The sequence below is a fragment of the Ornithorhynchus anatinus genome, chromosome 16 (assembly GCF_004115215.2).
Source record: "Ornithorhynchus anatinus isolate Pmale09 chromosome 16, mOrnAna1.pri.v4, whole genome shotgun sequence".
Lineage (NCBI taxonomy): Eukaryota > Metazoa > Chordata > Mammalia > Monotremata > Ornithorhynchidae > Ornithorhynchus > Ornithorhynchus anatinus.
Genome location: NC_041743.1, coordinates 42520837 through 42534062, shown reverse-complemented (window position 1 = coordinate 42534062; position 13226 = coordinate 42520837). Strand labels below are relative to the sequence as shown.

General features: G+C 56.1%; 1 protein-coding gene across 3 annotated transcripts in view; it reads right to left on the bottom strand.

Annotated features, from left to right (window-relative positions):
* Positions 1-2961, bottom strand: part of LOC100085192 (CYFIP-related Rac1 interactor A-like) — a 37302-nt gene extending 34341 nt beyond the window's left edge. The window contains exon 1 of one of the 3 annotated variants that reach the window (XM_029081259.2): positions 2743-2961. The gene's annotated coding sequence lies outside the window, so the exon portion shown is untranslated. The remainder of the gene's footprint in view (positions 1-2742) is intronic. The other 2 variants (XM_029081254.2, XM_029081257.2) reach the window with 2 other exon arrangements.
* Positions 2962-13226: the final 10265 nt, after the last annotated feature.

The following is a 13226-nucleotide window of genomic DNA, read 5'->3' as shown; positions in this document are numbered from 1 at the left end:
ACCACACACCTGCCGGGATTAGCCTCCTGCAGCTCAGCCCCAGGGGGCTCAATCCACCCCTGGAGCCCACCATCCTAAGAGCCTCGGAGAGGGAATCTGCTGGGAAGGCCAGACAACGGGCTGGGAGACTAGCCACTGGGGTCCCCTCGGTCTGGGTGGGGGTGGGAGAGGGGAGGATGGGGCTATCTGGATCAGACTCTGTCCTTCGACCAGAGCCAGGCAGGGCTTCGGGTCGCCCAGCTGCTGCGTCCGAGAGACACCGGAACGTTATATCGGCGTGGAAAATCCCAGCCCAGCCAGGGCATCGAGAGAGCGACAGGGAGCCCTGGGGAGCCCCCGCAGTCCAGGCCAGCCACCCCTGTGGGATGCAAACCCCAACTCGCCCAAGCCCCCTTTCCTCACCTGCGCTTCTAGTGACCTCTCCCTCTCTCCGTCCGTCATCCCAGCCGCCCCCCAGCTCCGGCAGGGTAACGGCACGGTGCCGAGCGGGCTCGCTCCTCGGGCGCTCCCCGTGGGGTAGGCCTCGGGAACCGCCTCTCCAGAGCACAGGGCAGCTGCTGCCTCCAGGCTTACCACTTGCCTGGAGAGCTGTCCTCGCTTTCCCGGGCCTTCTCTCTGTACCATCTTGGGGTGAGACCACCGCCCCCCCCCCCCCAAAACACACACACACATACACGGATTCCTGGTCTTTCTGTGCCATCTAGGGGCGAGGCGACCCCCCCCCAAAAACACACACTGACACTCCTCATCCTTTTTTCCGTACCATCTTGGGGCGCGACGATCCCCCCAAACACTCTCTCTGTCCTTCTCTCTGTGCTATTGTGCTCTCTTGGGGCGAGAAGACTCCCCAGAAAGACAGACAGTCAGATACACACACTCCTGGTCCTTCTCTCTGTGCTATCTTGCAGCAAGATGACACCCCAAAAGACAGGCACACACACACACACACACACACACACCCTCTCTCTCTCTCACTCCCGGTCCTTCTTTCTGTGCTATCTTGGGGAGAGTCGACTCCCCCAAAAGACAGAGTCAGATGCACGGGGTCCCGGGCGCCCCCACCGAGGCTGATTTTGAATGGGCCACCCCTTCCAGGCCCTCCCAGGTATGGCAGCTCCTGCGCCCCCTCACTCCCGGAGGGCTCGGGTGGGCTCCCGGAGCACCTCCTTGCAGACACCCCTCCCCTCCCCTGGCCGACCCCGTCTTTCGGGTCTCCCCCTACCGCCCCTCCTGGGCTCCCGGCCCTCAGGGGCGCAGATTAGCGTGCCGGGGGTGGCCCCTGGGGGCAGGCAGGGGTATCTGGGGCAGAAAAAGGGCCAGCCCGGGGCTGGAGGGACTGGGGGGCTGAGGGAGGGTCGCCCCGGCAGGCGGCCCTTAAACAAACCCATCACTGCTCCCCAGCCTGACTCCTCCATTCATTCGTTCATTCAATGGTATTTATTAAGCGCTGAACGGCCACGGGTCTGGCCCAGTTCGTGGGGCGGAGGTGGTGGTCGTCCACGGGGACAGGTGTGACCGGCAATCAGCGGTATTTACTGAGCGCTCACAATGTGCAGAGCACTGTACTAATCGCTTGGGAGAGTCCAAGCCAACAAAATTAGAAGACACTTATCCTACCCATAAGGAGCTAACCTCACTGTGCCTCCATCGCTCCCGTCTCCACTCCTGGCCCACGTCCTACCTCTGGCCCGGAAAGCCCTCCCGCCTCAAATCCGCCAAAAACATCACTCCTCCCCCCTTCGAAGCCCTCCTGAAGGCCCCCCTCCTCCAGGAGGCCTTCCCAGACCGAGCCCCCCTCTTCCTCATCTCCCCCTCCCTTCCGCCTCACCCCGACTTGCACCCTTTGCCCTCCCGGCCCCACGGCACTTATGTATCTCCCCGTCATTTTATTTATTTATATCGTTGTCAGTTTATTCGTACCGATGTCTGTCCTCCCCACCCCTCCCCGCCCCCAAGACTGTGAGCTCGTGGTGGGCGGGGATTGTCACCCTTTTTTGCCGTACCGTACTTTCCCGAGCGTTTAGTGCAGGGTTCGGCCAAACAAGCGCTTAATAAATAGGATGGAAGCGAATGAATGAAGGAGCTTCCAGTCTGGAAGGACCGAAAGGGCACAGCCCTTCCCGGCTCTCCGGGAGGGGGGGAGTCGCCCGCACCCCCACCCCAAAGCAGCCCCTTCCGTGTGCGGAGCACCGTACTAAGCGCTTGGGAGAGTACGCTCTAACAGACCCCCGCCTCTCCGTCACCTTCCCGGGAAGAACGGGGGTGTAGGGGGTCTCCCCCGGGTGGGCACCAGCGATCTGGAGGGGGAGGGGGCTCTCGACGCCCACCCCGGAGGGGAGCCAGGACCAGCCGGGCGCTGACCCTTGGGCATCCCCACCTAGCTCTCGGTGGCCCAGCCCACCCACACCTGGTTGGGCGGGTGTGGGCAACTTCCAGGCCCAGGGACGTGGGCCCCGTTTGGTGGAGATGCCCCCGGCCCCCCCTCCGGAGCGGCCGGACCCCCGCCCGATTCCAGGGGCGCCAGGTGATCCCTTCTCGGGGCTCCACAAATAAAAGATTCAACACCCTCCCTCTCCCCCACGCGCAACACCCCCAAAGTAAGTCACGGTGGAGCCGGGAACGAAAAAGAGCAGAAAAAGAGGATGGCCAAGGCGGGGCTGGCTTTCCATTCATTCGGCCCGGCCCCGGGCCCCCCCCCCCCCAAACCCCCCTCCCAGCTCATCCTCTTGATTCCTTCCCTACCCTCCGCCTTCTGTCGTCTCCGCCCGGTTTCTTCCTCCGCTGCTCGTCTCCCCTCGCCCAGAGGGGCGAAGAGGGAGAAAAGGCTCACCGTTGGGGGTTTTTGGGGGGGGTGGGATGGGCCTGCTCCCTGGACAGCGGGAGGGTCGGCGGCGTCTAGCTCAGGCTCTTCTGCAGATCCTATTAAGTCTTCGGAGTCCCCTTCTGCGCGCGCGCGTGGGTGGGGGGCTCTGGGTGGGGGGTGGGGGGTGTGGAGTTGTGGTTTTGTGTGTGTGCGCCCTCGTCTGTCTCTGCTCCGGGCGGGCTCGGTGCGGCAGCTGCTGCTATCTGTAAAAAACGCATCACAAAGACCACCCTAGCCCGCCGCTTCCCCCCACCCCCTCTCCCCAAACCACGGGGATGCGTGACGAGCAAAGGAAGCTCGGGCAGATTAACCCTCCCCCTCCTGGAGGGCCCGGCCGGGGTCCCCCGGGGGGCCCGGGGTGGGCAATCGTCGTCTAATCCCAACCCCCCCCGGGATGAGGACTGAGCCCAGCCCCTCTCCCCGCACCGGCCGCTCCGGAGGCATCTTCGGGGACCGGCTGGGATCGGGGTAACGGCGCTCACTGTGCACCGAGCGCTGGGGTGCGGGCCGGGTGGAGCTGCCGGTCTCCATCCCCCTTTTGCAGATGAGGTCACTGAGGCCCAGAGAAGGGACGTCCCTCACCCCAGGTCACACAGCGGACGGGTGGCGGGGCCGGGGTTGGAACCCGTGACCTTCTGACTCCCGGGCCCGTGCTCTGTCCGCTACGCCTTGCTGCTTCTTAACTATCTAGACCTAGAAGCGTCGCCGTGGAAGTTATGATAATGATAACGTTGGTGTTTGTTAAGCGCTTACTGTGTGCAGAGCACTGTTCTAAGCGCTGGGGGAGATACAGGGTCGTCAGGCTGTCCCGCGTGAGGCTCACGGGCTCGATCCCCATTTTACAGGTGAGGGAACTGAGGCACAGAGAAGTGAAGTGACTTGCCCACGGTCACACAGCTGACGAGTGGCAGAGCCGGGATGCGAACCCGTGACCTCTGACTTCCAAGCCCGTGCTCTTTCCCCTGAGCCACGGTGCTTCCCCAAGTTCAGTCGACGGGGCGAGGGGAAGACCCTTAGAGCATGGGGAGGGGGGTCAGACCATCTGTCCCGGCCTGAGAATAATAGTCAGATAATAATAATGTTGGTATTTGTTAAGTGATTACTACGTGCAGAGCACTGCTCTGAGCGCTGGGGTAGATACAGGGTCATCAGGTTGTCCCACGTGAAGCTCGTGGTCTTAATCCCCATTTTCCAGATGAGGGCACCGAGGCACCGAGAAGTGAAGTGACTTGCCCACAGTCACACTGCTGCCAAGTGGCAGAGCTGGGATTCAAACCCATGACCTCTGACTTCCAAGCCCGGGCTCTTTCCACTGAGCTAAGCTGCTTCTCTAGCTTCTGGGAGAACTGGCCCCAGGGTCCTGGCTTACCCTTATTTATCCTGGGCGTCAATTTTTATGGTATTTTTTAAGCGCTTACTGTGTGCCAGACACTGTGCTAAACGCTGGGGTAGGTGCAAGCTAATCGGGTTGGGCACGGTCCGTGTCCCACATGGGCTCACGGTCTTAATGTCCATTTCACAGATGAGGTAACTGAGGCCCGGAGACGTGGCACACAGCGGACGTGTGGCAGAATCGCGATTCAAACTCAGGTCCTTCTGACTCCGAGGCCCAAACTCTATCCACTAAGCTTCTCCTAATTATTCTCATGATTTTCACTTGCTTCCAGGTGCCGGGGGTCTCTCTGGGCAGAGGGCCTTGGCCCTGGAGACTCTGGGGGAGTCAGCTAATCAATCGATCGTATTTATTTAGTGCTTACTCTGTGCAGGACACTAAGCACTTGGGAGAGTACAGTATACCTAAATTAATCTGGGGTGGGGCAGACATTAATATAAATAAGTAAATTAAAGATATGGACATAAGTGCTGTGGGACTAAAGGTGGAGTGAATAAAGAGTGCATACGTAAGTGAAAGGGAGATGCAGAAAGGAGAAGAGGAAATGAGGCCTTAGTCCGGGAAGGCCTCTTGGAGGAGGTGTGCTTTTAGTAAGGCTTTGAAGGAGGGGAGAATGAACGTCTGTCAGCTCTAAAGAGGGAGGGAGTTCCAGGACAAAAGCAGGACAAAACCAGGACAAAAGCGGGAAGTCGATGGTGAGAGAGGGTGAGATTGAAGTACACTGAGTACAGTCAATCGATCAGTAGCATTTATTGAGCAATTACTGTGTGCACTATACTAAGTGCTCAGGGGAGTACAGTGGAATTAGTAACGGTGATCCCTGCCCTCGAGGAGTTGACACTCTAGCCCCGAGGCCTTAGATTCACCTTGCTCCAAAGCTCCATCTTTCCCTCATCCTACAGTTGGGTGGGAGACGGCTTCTTCTTCGACACCAGGGCTGTGGAAAAGCCGGTGTGAAATCCCCGGGCAGCTCTGCTCTGGGGTGTTTACCCTGCCCTCGTCCCACGACTGGCGCAGTCTGGCGAGGGGACTGGCGTCTGGCCTGACCGGCTAGAGTTCCCTCTCCTCCATCTCTCCATTCCCCTGCCATTCCCCGGTGGGCATTGGAGGTGCACAGAAGATTCATTTGGGGCAAGAAAGCAGTCTCCTGCCTTGGCCTTGCAAATCTCTCTCTTCAGAGGCAATGGAGTTTTGGGGGAGAGATAGGCAGGGAATGTGACGGCTAATTCTGTTGTGTGGTACTCTCCCAAGCACTTAGTCCAGTGCCCGGCACGTAGTAAACACTCAATAGATACGATCGATCGAGGGATAGGGTTAGGGTTTGTTGGTTTCCCTCCTTCCATTTTAACTGTAAAAGTGTAAGCTTCTCGTGGTCAAAGAATATGTGTTTTGCTTCTGTTGGATTTTCCCGAAACCTTAATGCGGCGCTCTGCGGCGGGAGGTGCTCAGTAAATATCACTGTTGGATTGGCTGTGCCTGCGATTAACCTGAGGAAAATTGGGATACTGCAGCCAGAGAGGATGGAGCAGAAAGGGGAGGAGGAAGCTGGAGATTGTAAATTCAAGATTGTAAATTCAGACTGTAAACTCGTCAAGGGCGTGGACCGCATCTTTCATTTCTTGGTCTGTCTCCTCTGTGCTTAGCTAAATACACTGCAACCAGAGCAGGGGGACTACCAATCAGTCCTGGGTAGCAGCGAGGTCTAGAGGAAAGAGACACGGTCCTGGGAGTCAGAAAACCTGGGTTCTAATTCCAATTCTGCCACGAACCCGCTGTGTGATCTTCGGCACGTCACTTCACTTCTCTGTGCCCCAGTTACCTCATTTGTAAAAAGGAGATTAAGACTGTGTGTCCCATGTGGGACATGGACTGTGTCCAACCTCATTTTTTTGTATCTTCCCCCGGTGCTTAATGCAGTGTTCAGCACAGAGTAAGCACTTAACGCACACCACAATGATTTCAGTCAGTCAATCGTATTTACTGAGCGCTTACTGTGTGCAGAGCACTGTACTAAGTGCTTGGGAGAGTACAGAATAACAATAAAACAGACACATTCCATGCCCAGAATAAGCTTATAGTATGGGGGTGCAAGAGGTGAAGGTGGGGATTAAGACTGTGAGCCTCATGTGGGACAACCTGATGACCCTGTATCTCCCCCAGCGCTTAGAACAGTGCTCTGCACATAGTAAGTGCTTAACAAATACCAACATTATTATTATTCAGGTGAGCGGATGCTCCATTATAGGTGGGAGGGCCCTGAAATTTCCATGTTTGTCTGCCTCCTGCTCTAGGGGTGGTAGGGAAGGGGGACAGGACCGGGGAGATGGGAAACAAACTCTTGACATGGCCTAGTGGATAGAGCAAGGGCCTTGGAGTCAGAAGGTCATGGGTTCTAATCCCAGTTCTGCCACTTGTTTGCTGCGTGACCTGGGGCAAATCACTTCTCTGTGCCTCAGTTCCCTCCTCTGTAAAATGGGGATCGAGACTGTGAGCCGCACAATGGGACAAGGACTGTGTCCAACCTGATTGGCTTGTATCCACAGGGTTTAGTGCAGTGCCTGGCACACAGTAAGCGCTTAACGAGTATCAGAATTATCATTACTACTGACCCGCAGGTCCAGCGCTTTTGTGGCCACGGCCACGCTGTAGGTCTGGGGCCTAGGCTTCCATTTCATTTCATTCTCACAAAAGACCGTGTCTGACCCGGCTATCTTTTATAAAAATAATAATTGCGGTATTTATTAAATGCTTACTATGTGCCAAGCACTGTATTAAGCACCAGGGTAGATACAAGATCATTGAATTGGACACAGACCCTGTCCCTTGTGGGGCTCACAGTCTTACTTCCCATTTTACAGATGAGGAAACTGAGGTGCAGAGAAGTGAAGTGACTTGACCAAAGTCGCCCAGCAGACAAGTGGCAGAGGCAGGATTAGAACCCAGGTCCTTCTGACTTCCAAGCCAGGGAAGGGGAGACAGACATCGATATAAATATATAAAATTACAGATACGGAAACAAGTGCTTTAGGGCTGGGAGGGGGGTGAATAAAGGGAGCCCTAGACTCAGGAGTTCTGGAACCAGAGTTCCTTGAAACCCAGATCCACACTCTTCCCGTTTGTCGACAGTATAACTCAGGACCAGAATCAGCTGCCCAAGGCCAAGACGACGGAGGCGGGGCGGCATCTGAGACCACAGATTTTTGGCAAACTTAATCTCCTTAGAGTAAGCAGTCGGGAGGCTCATGGCCAGGATCCTTTGAATGGGAAATGCATGAGAGGACCCCTACGGGCTCAATTTATCTTCTGAGGGCCAACGGGCACCCACCGAGTCACGGGGATGGAACTGTGCAGAGAGGGGAGGAAGAAAGACCATCTCTCTCTCTCTCTCCTCCCGCCCCCCTCCCCAGCCCTCCAAGCTGGTCTGGTTTCCCACCAAACAAAAGCATCTGCCCCCAGCCCCATCCCTACGACAGGCCAAGTTGCCGGAGAGGAGTGAGGCCATTGGCCAGCCACTCCGTCCATCAAAGCCCTACCAGTGACAGTCCAGGACCAATTTTATTTCCATGGAGACAACCAATCAAGGGGAGTGTTGGGTTTTTTGGGGGGGAGGCGAGGGATGCTTGACAGTTCCCATTCATCACTTCTCAAGCCATCGGGATGCTGGGGACACCAAAGGAAATCACCGCTCATCTCCAGGCGGATTTAACTGTTGAGGACCCCGGCTGGGGAGAGGAGGGGGGCTTAGCTCTGTCTAGGGGAGGCAGGGTGGGCCTCGGCTGTGGGTGCGGAGAGAAGGAGGATGATGGGTTGGAGAGAGAGGGGGAGAGGGGAGGCCCGGGAAATGCTGCAAGGGCGAGGAACCTCGAACACGTGGGGCGGAGAGCTGCATGGCAGATTCGGGGGGTGGGTCGGGGGCGCAAACGAGGCCCAGAAAGGAATCTACTCCCTGGCCGGCAACGGGGGGTTCGGAGAGGGGTGGGGAAGGAGAGGGAAAAGGAGAAACTGGAGCTGCAGAGGAGGGCTGTGAGGGAGGGGCTTGAAGCTAGCCCCTACCCCTTTGAGCTTCCCCACCAATTGGAGGAGGGCACTCGGCAGGGCCAAGAACAGCCGATTTTGCATCCCATTTGGTCCCCTGCCCTTTCTCTTCCCTGATCTTTTTTTGTTTCAAATGGTATTCGTTAAGCGCTTATTATGCTCCAGGCACCATTCTAAGCTCTGGGGCAGGTACGAGTTAATCGGGTTGGACACAGTCCCGGTCCCACAGGGGGGCTCACAGTCTTAATCCCCATTTTACAGATGAGAGCACTGAGGCCCGGAGAAGTGAAGCGACTTGCCCAACGAGGAAGTAGAAGCCGGGTCCTTCCGACTCCCGGGCCTGGACTTTAACCACTAGGCCACGCTGCTTCCCAATCGCCCCCCCCCATCCCAGTCGTCCAGTCAGTCGGGCAGTCGTATTTATCGAGCGCTTACTGCGTGGAGAGCTCTGTACTAAGCCCTTGGGAGAGCACAATAGAACAATATAAGCACGTGTGGCCGGCCTCTGTCCCGGTTCTGGCGCACGGGGCCGGTCCAGCCTCCGCCCAGAGCGGGTCTGGACAGTCCTGAGGATCAGTCGGTCAATCGGTGGTATTCACTGGGCTCTTGCCATGTGAAGAGCACTGTTTACAGCCCCGGTCTCCGTTCCCCTTCCTGTCGGGTGGCTGGGTTTCTCCTCTCAGTCACGGGTGATGCCCAATTCCCCAAAATGAAGACCAGGGAAGCGGCATGGCCAGGGTGGGGGGAAGGGATGGAGACTTTCCCCACCCCTTCGAAGGCTTATTGAAGGCTCATCTCCTCCAAGATGTCTTCCCTGAAGAAGCCCTCCTTTCCTCTTCTCCCTCTCCCTTCTGCATCACCCTGACTTGCTCCCTTCATTCATCCCCCGGCTCCCAGCCCCACACCACTCAAATCCATATCCATCATTTATTTATTTATATTAACGCCTGACTCCCCCTCTAGACTGTATGCTCATTGTGGGCAGGGAGTGTTTCTCTTATTGTTCTACTCTCCCATGGCATAGTGGATAGAGCACAGGTCTGGGAGTCAGAAGATCCCGGGTTCTAATGCCGGCTTCGCCTCTTGTCTGCTGTGTGACCTTGGGTGAGTCACTTCCCTTCTCTGGGCCTCGGTTTCCTCACCTATAAATGGGGATTAAGACTCTGAGCCCCACGTGGGACAGGGACTGCGTCCAAGCTGATTAACATGTATCTACCCCAGGGTTTGGAACAGTGCCTGGCCATAGTAAGCACTTAGAAAATACCTTTTTTTTACAAAAAAAAAAGGTCTCAGGACCTGGAAGATTCAGGGTGGGGGGGGGATGGGGGGAGCCCGGGGGCCCGCACAGCAAATTATTTCCATATCTGAAATGTATTTATTTATATTAATGTCTATCTCCCCCTCTAGACTAAGCTCCTTGTGGGCAGGGAATGTGTCTGTGATAGTGTCCTCTCCCGAGTGCTCAGTACAGTGCCCTGCACACAGTAATCGCCCAATAAATACGATTGGCTGACTGGCCCAGACGGCTCGGGGCGTAGGAGATCTCAGATAGCAATCCTCCCTCAGCCAGTCCGGGGGATGGTAGGAGATGGGCTCTTAGTACAGTGCCTGGCACATAGTAAGCGCTTAACAAATGCCATAATTATAATTACGGGTGGGCGGGTGGAGATTTGACCCCAAGGCAGGGGCAGAAGCGTTGGATTTTCGCTCGCAGCCACAGTTCCCGCTCAGAGGAGGAGTGTGACTTCCTGTCGCGCTTGACACTTCTGCAGAAACCGCGGGTGGGCGGGCCGGCTGGCCGGGGGGACAAGGCCGGGCAGGGCTGGGCAGTCGGACTTCTCCCAAATCTTCCCTTTTGCATAATCCTTGGGGGAAGCTGCCGGGCAAGGCCACGGAGCCGGGACTTTCCCTCCTGGGGCGATGGGGAAGAAACGGCTCCCGCTCGCCCAATTGAGGAAATGCAGATATTAATAGTTTCATAGGGTGTGACAACCCATCAGTCGATCATTCACTGGCCCTTATTGAGCGCTAATTGCGTGCGGAGCACCGTACTAGGCACTTGGGAGAGAACAAAATGGCAGAGTTGGAAGACGCGGTCCCTGCCTATGGTCTAGAGGGGGAAAAACTCCAACCTCTTCCCTTGGGGACCCTCTGCCCCTGGGTCAAAGGGACAAAGGATAAAGGAAGCAAGTCAGGGGGACGTGGAAGGGAGGAGAAGATTAGGGAAAGGGGGGCTTAAGTCTGGTGAGGCCTCCCGACTGTCTCCCTCCTCAAATCTGTCAGACGATGAGGCGCCCTCTTCAAAGCCCTACTGAAGGCGCACCTCCTCCAGGAGGCCTTCCCAGATTTAAACCCCCCCTTTTCCTAATCTCCTCCTCCCTTCCACGTCCCCCTGACTTGCTCCCTTTGTTCTTCCCCCATCTCCCCGCCCCACAGCCCTTATTATTATTATTGTGGTATTTGTTGAGCACTTACTATGTGCCAAGCACTATTCTAAGCACTGGGGTAGGTACAAGTTAAACAGGTTGTCCCCTGTGGGACTCACAGTTCTCATCCCCATTCTCTGGATGAGGACCAGAGAAGTGAAATGACTTGCTCAAAGCCACATGGCAGACAAGGGGCGGAGGTGGGATTAGGCTGAGCCCGTCATTGGGCAGGGATGGTCTATCTGTTACCGAATTGTACAGTCCAAGCACTTAGTGTAGTGTTCTGCACATAGTAAGCGCTCAGTAAATACTACTGAATGAATGAATGAATGAATGAATGAATGATTAGAACCCATGACCTCTGACTCTCAAGCCCAGGCTCTTCCCACTAAGCCACGCTGCTTCTCCACGCTGCTCTAAGGTCACCCCCTGTTTCCTCCGGGTCCAAGTGGCCCCCTCTTTGTGTTCCCCCCACTCCCCCCAGCATCCCTCCCCCCCAAACACACACACACTGACATGCACGGGCTGTCTCTCTCTGAGCCCTGCTTTTTGCCCCCCGAGGCGGGGAGAAGGAGAGAGCCAGCTAAGTCTCGCTTCATTAACAAGATCACAGATTTCAAATGGTTTCATCAGCCGGCTGTGTTCCCAGTCCCTTTCCTGCTAATTCCCTTCCCACGTGCTGGGTTGGGATTTGGGAGTTGCTTTTTTCCCCAAACGGGGCTGACAAAGGATGGGGAGAAGGCCCCAAGGGAAGTCTGAATTGGGGTTCCAGATTTCCTGGTTGAGGTAGGGAAATGCATATACGTGTGCAGGGCATATGACTGCGTATGACCGTGGTCACCGACACAGTCCCTGTCCCTCATGGGGCTCACGGTCTTAGCCAGAGGGCCAGGGGGAGAACAGGTATTGAAGCCTCATTTTACAGATGAGGAAACCGAGGCCCAGAGGAATTCAGCGAGTTGCCCAAGGATAGGCAAGTGGCGGAGCCGGGATTAGCACCCAGGTCCTCTGACTCCCAGGCCCGTTCTCTTTCCACTTCTCGGTTGTAGCCAGCACTGCTTTGAGGAGGAGAATGAACATCCAGTCTCTTTGTATTGCCCCGACTGGTCCTTAACTTGTAAATGACAGAAGGGGGGAGCTCAAGCTGTTGGATAAATTTACATTTTCTTTTATAGAGTTTTTAATACGTGGCTGAGGCTGATAAGAAGCAGGGGCGGTCCGGTGGAAAGAGCCCGCAGCAGGGAGAGCCAAGGGGTGGTGAGGCGGGTTGAGTCTAGAAGCCGGGTCCGGGCCATCGTTTGAGATGCGGGAACTGCGAGGAGATGCCAACCCATCTCTGGGACTGGCCCCGGCCGCTGGCCCCCGGTCCCGGCCGCTGGCCCCCCGACCCCATCCCCCTGCCCAGGCTGGGAGTGGGAGGGGGGGGAAGGGCTCGGGGATAGAATGGCTTGAGCTGGAGCTGGGGAGAAGGACACATCGACTTCACTATCTTTAGAGATGATGGGAATCGAAGGGGAAGGGAGAGGATTTGGGGGCGCACCAGAAGGACTCCAAGAATCCTTGCTCCTCACGGGGTGATGAAATAACAATAATGATGATGGTATTTGTTAAGCACTTACTATGTGCCAAGCACTGTTCTAAGCTCTGGGGCAGATAACAGGGTACTCAGGTTGTCCCACATGGGGCTCACACTTTTAATTCCCATTTTACAGATGAGGCAACTGAGGCCCAGAGAAGTTCAGTGACTTGCCCTAGGTCACACAGCAGACAAGTGGCGGAGGTGGGATTAGAACCCGGCTCTTCTGACTCCCAGGCCCGTGCTCCTTCTACTAGGCCACGCTGTTTCTCCAACACTTTCGGACCCTGCAGCGTTATTAGTGGGGAGAATGGGTTTTTGCAGAAGTGTCAGGGATTTGGGGCTGATGGTTCTGACTTCCACACGGGGATTAAGCCTCTCTGTCCCATTCCTCCCCCTATTTCGGCAGTCTCCAGGGTAGGAGCTGACAGACACCGAGACAGATATGTCCCAAAGTTCGCGAGAACTGTTCCCATTCTCTGATTCTCCCGAAGGCAGAAAAATAAAGAGGAAATAGCCCCCCATTACAGCAGGAGGGATTGAGGTTAGCTACCGAGAAGAACCTTGTCAGCGGGAAGGTGTTAAACACTCAAAGGGTGATAGAGATAGGGTGCCCTCATCTTCACCGAGACTTGGCCACAGGAGAGCTCTGTTGCCGAATTGTACATTCCAAGCGCTTAGTACAGTGCTCTGCACAGAGTAAGCGCTCAGTAGATACTATTGAATGAATGAGAGATTCTCATCTCCGGTTCAGGAGACGCCTGGACTGGAGGCAGGGTTATGGTCTAGGTCTCCCTAAGCCTGGGGCGGGAAGGGGGGCGGGGTGTGTGTGTGGATCTGATTACATTTTGACATTCAGAAGAACTGGGGACCCAATTCCCATCTTCCTTCCCCCAACAATCCTTTCCCCGGGGAAGGGTCAAGTTGCCGATA